This window comes from Macaca nemestrina, chromosome 17, assembly GCF_043159975.1.
Source record: "Macaca nemestrina isolate mMacNem1 chromosome 17, mMacNem.hap1, whole genome shotgun sequence".
Lineage (NCBI taxonomy): Eukaryota > Metazoa > Chordata > Mammalia > Primates > Cercopithecidae > Macaca > Macaca nemestrina.
This window is the reverse complement of record NC_092141.1, coordinates 72845370-72851110: the sequence shown is the minus strand read 5'-3', so window position 1 is coordinate 72851110 and position 5741 is coordinate 72845370. Positions and strand designations below refer to the sequence as shown.

At 47.6% G+C, this 5741-nt stretch overlaps 1 protein-coding gene across 20 annotated transcripts in view; it reads left to right on the top strand.

Annotated features, from left to right (window-relative positions):
* Window positions 1–3268: 3268 nt before the first annotated feature.
* The window catches only part of LOC105483035 (STE20 related adaptor alpha), a 38325-nt gene continuing 35852 nt past the window's right edge, over window positions 3269–5741 (top strand). For 6 of the 20 annotated variants that reach the window (XM_071083408.1, XM_071083412.1, XM_071083419.1 and 3 more), the window contains exon 1: window positions 3269–3421. The gene's annotated coding sequence lies outside the window, so the exon portion shown is untranslated. Of the gene's footprint in view, window positions 3458–3480; window positions 3664–4009; window positions 4322–5741 lie in introns of those variants that run through there. The other 14 variants (XM_071083416.1, XM_011743579.3, XM_071083413.1 and 11 more) reach the window with 8 other exon arrangements.

Below are 5741 nucleotides of genomic sequence, written 5' to 3'. Positions count from 1 at the left end.
GTTAATCTGAATATTGCTTTTGTTGTTACCAGTCATTTTTAAAACATTTTATATTTTTAGAGCCCCATATGTTATTTATGGGCTCCTCCCTGCAGTCCACCTCTTGAGTTAAGACTCCATTAGCTCTCCTGTGAATGCGAGGACAAAGAGAGGAGGATGTTGTTTAGTGTCACACACTGGAAAACCACTAAGTCTCCAATCTCGTTTGCATTGCCTGGATGTTTAGCAATGCGAAAATAAGTACTGGACTGTAAGACAAAGACCTGGCTTTTAGTGCCAGCAGAACTAATTACTAATCCTTTAACTTTGGGCAAGTTATTAACCTAATGTGAAGTGAAGATACTAATTATATACTCAGCCTACTTCACAGGTAGTTGAACACTAAGAGATAATATTATATATGTAAGATTGTTTTGTAAACTGTTTAAGCACTTTGCAAGTATAAGGCATCATCTAGGATTGGTCTCCAAGTGATGCATTCTTGCTTTACCCTCTTTTGCTTTTCTTTCTCCCAATGGAAACCAAGCAGATTCTTTCAGAGTTCTTTATCTGCAAAAATTGATAGGGTATTTTTTGAGGAAGAGGGGAGTAGCTTATGATTCTGTTTCCTTAGTAATAGGAAACCTTTCCCTGTAAAGACCAGATGTGAAACTCCTTTTTTTTTTTTTTTTTTTTTTTTTGAGTCAGAGTCTCACTGTGTCACCCAGGCTGGAGTGCAGTGACACAATTTTGGCTCACTGCAACTTCTATCTCCCAAGTTCAAGCGATTCTCCTACCTCAGCCTCCCGAGTAGCTGGCACTACAGGCGCGTGCCACCATGCCCTGCTAATTTTTTGTATTTTTAGTAGAGACTGGATTTCACCATGTTAGCCAGGATGGTCTTGATCTCCTGACCTTGTGGTCCACCCACCTTGGCCTCCCAAAGTGCTGGGATTACTGGCGTGAGCCACCGCGCCCAGCCCTAACAACTTTCTTTAGATGGAATTTAGACCAAAGAAAAATATTGATTTCTTATTCCACCCATTCAATAGGAATTGGCAATGTGAAGATTGTTTAGAATTGTGTTGTACAAGAATCCAGTGGATTTGGCAGGAAAAGGTGAAATAGCATACTTTATCCTCCCAGGTTCTCATTCCTTACCATTCCTGCCTCCTCTCATTTTGAATGATGTGAAAGGATATAAGAGAGACTAGAGGCCACGCGCCGTAGCTCACGCCTGTAATCCCCACACTTTGGGACACCGAGGCAGGCAGATCACATGAGGTCAGGAGTTCAAGATCAGCCTGGCCGATATGGCAAATCCCCCATCTCTACTAAAAATTAAAAAACCGGGTGCGGTGGCACAAACCTGTAATCCCAGCTACTCAGGAGGCTGAGGCAGGAGAATCGCTTGAACCCAGGAGGCAGAGGTTGCAGTGAACCAAGATTGCACCACTGCACTCCAGCCTGGGCGATACAGTGAGACTCCATCTCAAAAAAAAGAGAAGGGTTATACCCATAGGAGTGTCTTCTGTTACAGACTGCTAAAACAGAATAGTTAGGAGACAATAACAATGTTTTCTCTGCCCATTTGTAATGGCAAGAAGTTTAGCATCTTTTCAGGCAGTCTTCTCTAACACTCCGCTCCAAAAGACCACATGTGAAAGACCCTTCAGTAGAACACTGATAGAAATTTTACTTCTCTGTTTATACTGTGTTGCTTTGTGAGTTTACCAAGTTTGCTTCTGAGAGTGGCATCTTATTTTTGAGAATGAGAGCATGTGAGGGTAGCCCTTAGCAATGTCAAAGCACTCGATAAAATCAAAGTGATGTGGCTCAGGCCTGTAATCCCAGCACTTTGGGAGGCCAAGGCTGGTGGATCACCTGAGGTCAGGATTTCAAGACCAGCCTGACCAATATGGTGAAACCTCATCTCTGCCAAAAATACAAAAATCAGCCGGGCATGGTGGCATGCGCCTGTAGTCCCAGCGACTTTGGAGGCTGAGACAAGAGAATTGCTTGAGCCCAGGAGGCAGAGTTTGCAGTGAGCCCAAATCACGTCACTGCATTCCAGTCTGGGCGACAGAGCGATACTCCATCCCCCCACCACCAAAAAAAAAAAAAAAAAAAAAGGTGATATATGTAAGATCAAATGAGACTTCATGTGCATACAGGTCCCACAATTCCAGGGGCATATTTTTCTTTTTCTCTTTTTTTTTTTTTTTGAGGCGGAGTCTCACTGTCGCCCAGGCTGGAGTGTAGTGGCAAGATCTCTGCTCACTGCAAGCTCCGCCTCCCAGGTTCAGGCCATTCTCCTGCCTCAGCCTCCTGAGTAGCTGGAACTACAGGCGCACGCCACCACGCCCGGCTAATTTTTTTGTATTTTTAGTAGAGACGGGGTTTCACCGTGTTAGCCAGGATGGTCTTGATCTCCTGACCTCGTGATCCACCCGCCTCGGCCTCCCAAAGTGCTGGGATTACAGGCGTGAGCCACCGCGCCCGGCCTTCCAGGAGCATATTTCTATCAGTCCCTATTTGGATGTAGCTAAACTTCCCCAGTCTTGGAAGTTAGGACAGTCTAAATCTGTGTTAAGGCTCAGAGCTGCGAAGAGCGAGTGTTCATTACCTGATGGTATATATCCGCGTTTTGGACACCCTCTCCTGCGCACGCGGGGTTAAGTAAGTCACTGAAAAACCTAGTCTCACAGGAGTGGGGCTTAGTCCATCACTTCCTCATTTCTCAAGCTCTGCATAACCTGGCTTGGATAAACCTGATAGGTTTCCACAAACGGCTTCAGCTGTGGATGAGGAAGGCTTCCGGGGTGGGGGCAAGATACAGAGGGGACAAGATGATCGTTTTCATTAGTTGAGCTATTTTCCTCGTTTTACAAATAGTGGGGAGCAAAGAACGGATAGACTTCCCCCTTTGCAGCTTGTTGTCTGGTGCCCGAAAGGCCAAAGTGAGGGGCATTTGAGAAAAGTGCGAGGCAGGTTTTCCCATAGAAGTCCTACCACATGAAATGAGAAAAAAACAATTCTCAGGAACAGCCAAGTTTGCCTTTCTCTGGTCTTTCATTGTTGAAGCCACCTGCTTCCCCCTCCTGCTGCGGCGGCGGAGGCTCTAGGCGGAAGCGCCGCGCGACGGAAAAGACCACCAGAGGTGAGAACTCTCAGCGCTACAGCTGCTGGGGCCGGCCGCACCCGGGGCCCCTCGGAAGGGCGGGGCTTCCCCGCAGGGAGGGGAGGGGAGGGGAGGGGAGGGGAGGGGAGGGGAGGGGCGGGGCGGGGCGGGGCGGAGCGCTCTATCCGCCCTCCTGGTCGCCCGACTGCGCATGGCACGTTGCGTACTCCCCTCCCAGCAACCGGCCTGGCGGCGGCGCGGCCGTAAAACTGAGGAGGCGGAGCCAAGACGGTCGGGGCTACTTGCTAACTCCAGGAACAGGTACCTCCCTGGCGGGGTGCCTGGTGAGCCGCCGGGGCCAGTCCCTCCTCGCTCTGCCACCGATTCCATCTCCCCAGGCCCGGGCCTTCGTCGGAGCGGCCATCCCGGGCTCACCCTCACCCTCCACGGGCCCCCTTTTTAACCCGCGTCCTCGACTCCCGCAATGAGGCGCCGCAGCCCGAGAGCAGAATAGGTTTGGGCCTGGCGGGGAGACGCTGAAGCGGAGTTGCCGGGCGAGAGAGGCGAGCTCCTGCTTTCCCCTTTCTCCCCACACCCCAGGGCTTCCAGGTGGGGAACCTAGGGCTGGGTGCCGGTTTGTCCTGCTCAGGCAGAGTGGTGGCCGACTCCGGTGCTGAACTCCCCGCTCTCCCCAGCCGCCGCGCACCTCGGGCTGACAGGCAGCAGGTCAAGTCCTCGTAAGGACACAAGATACAGATGGCTCCCAGAATCGGCCTAAACGAAGAGCTCATTGTCTTTTTGTTTTCCAAAAAGGTTTTTTGAGTGACTGCAGGGGATATGGGCGCCGGAGATGGGGGTTGGGGGTTGGGGGTTGGGGGTTGGGGGTAAGGAAGAGAGTTCGAGGGAAGGGCATTGGGTAGGTAAAATTGTTCATAGCTCTCAGGAAATAGGGAACTAACCTCTCTGCCCAGCCTTCTCCTGTATCCTAACATACTTTAACTTGACTTTCCTCGAAGAAAAAGCCGTTGGAATCTGCCCTTTTCTTATTGTAATATCTGTTCAAGTAGAAGCATGTTCCAATACGTATATGCGACGTTAAGACAATTCTTCATTGACACTCATACCTTTCTGAAGACACCCAGGACTGTTTCTTGTCTCTGAGAGTTAAGGAAGAAACCAAATTTGATCACCGGCCTAGAAGCCTGTGAATTCAGCCTTTAGGTACAGTGCTAAACTGGTCAAATCTGTCCCCTACTTTTTAATCAGATTTCTTAGAGGTGTTTTGGCTGGAATGCAGTGTTTATGGTTGTGGCCCTAGAAATGGAGGAAGTTTACTCTGGTTTTTAGAGCACAGGCTTTGGAACAGATTTAATTAGTCCCTACCACTTACCAGTGTGACTTTGGGCATTTAACCTCCCTGCACCTTAATTTCCTGATCTGTAAAACAGAGATGATAATACTTGTGAGCTGCTCATGAAGCATTTAGCACAGTGCCTGACACGTAGAAAGTTTGCCATAAATGTTTGCTGGGTTTATTATTTTCTCTCTTGATTTTTATTTTATTTTTTGAAATGGAGTTTCGCCCTTGTGGCCCAGGCTGGAATGCAATGGCTCCATCTCCGCTCACTGCAACCTCAGCCTCCTGGGTACAAGCAGTTCTCCTGCCTCAGCCTCCCGAGTAGCTGGCATTACAGGCACCCCTCACCACACCCGGTTAATTTTTGTATTTTCAGTAGAGACGGGGTTTCACCGTGTTGGTCAGGCCGGTCTCGAACTCCTGACCTCAGGTGATCCACTAGCCTCGGGCTCCCAAAGTGCTGGGATTACAGGCTGAGCCACCGCGTCCCGCCAATAAAGCTGTTTCTATATCTGTCCACTAGAAATATTGCTTTGTTGTGTGTGTGTGTGTATGCACACACACACATATATAGTGTTAAATTATAGTGTTAAATGTTTCTGATAGTCTGGGTGCTGTGGCCCACCTCTGTAATCCCAGCACTTTGAGAGACTGAGGCAATAGGATTGCTTGAGCTCCGGAGTTTGAAACCAGCCAGGGCAACATAGCAAGGCCTCATCTCTACTGAAAATTTAAAAAAATTAGCCGAGCTTGGTGGCGCGTACCTGTAGTCCTAGCTACTTGGGGGGCTAAGGTGGGAGGATCACTTGAGCCCAAGAATTTAAGGCTGCAATGAACTGTGATAGTACCACTGCACTCCAGCCTGTGCAACAGAGCAGGACCTTGTCTGCAAAAAATATATATACACACATACATATATGTGTACATATATATTATACAATATGTATATATGTACATATATAATATACATATTAATACATATATGTTGCATATGTGATATATACATAATGTATTATGTATACATATATGTATACATTATATAACATAATGTGCATATATAATATATGCATAATATATACACCTACATATGTATTTATTCATTCTTGATAAGTGTGGATATATCTTTCGAATGATACCCATCTGCCCTCCCCTTCCATTTGAATTTACATTTTAAGGAAATTTACATTTTCATTTTAAGGACATTTGAAGGGAGCATAGTGATGATGTTAATGTCATACAGATAACCGGGCATGGTGGCTCATGCCTGTAATCCTAGCACTTTGG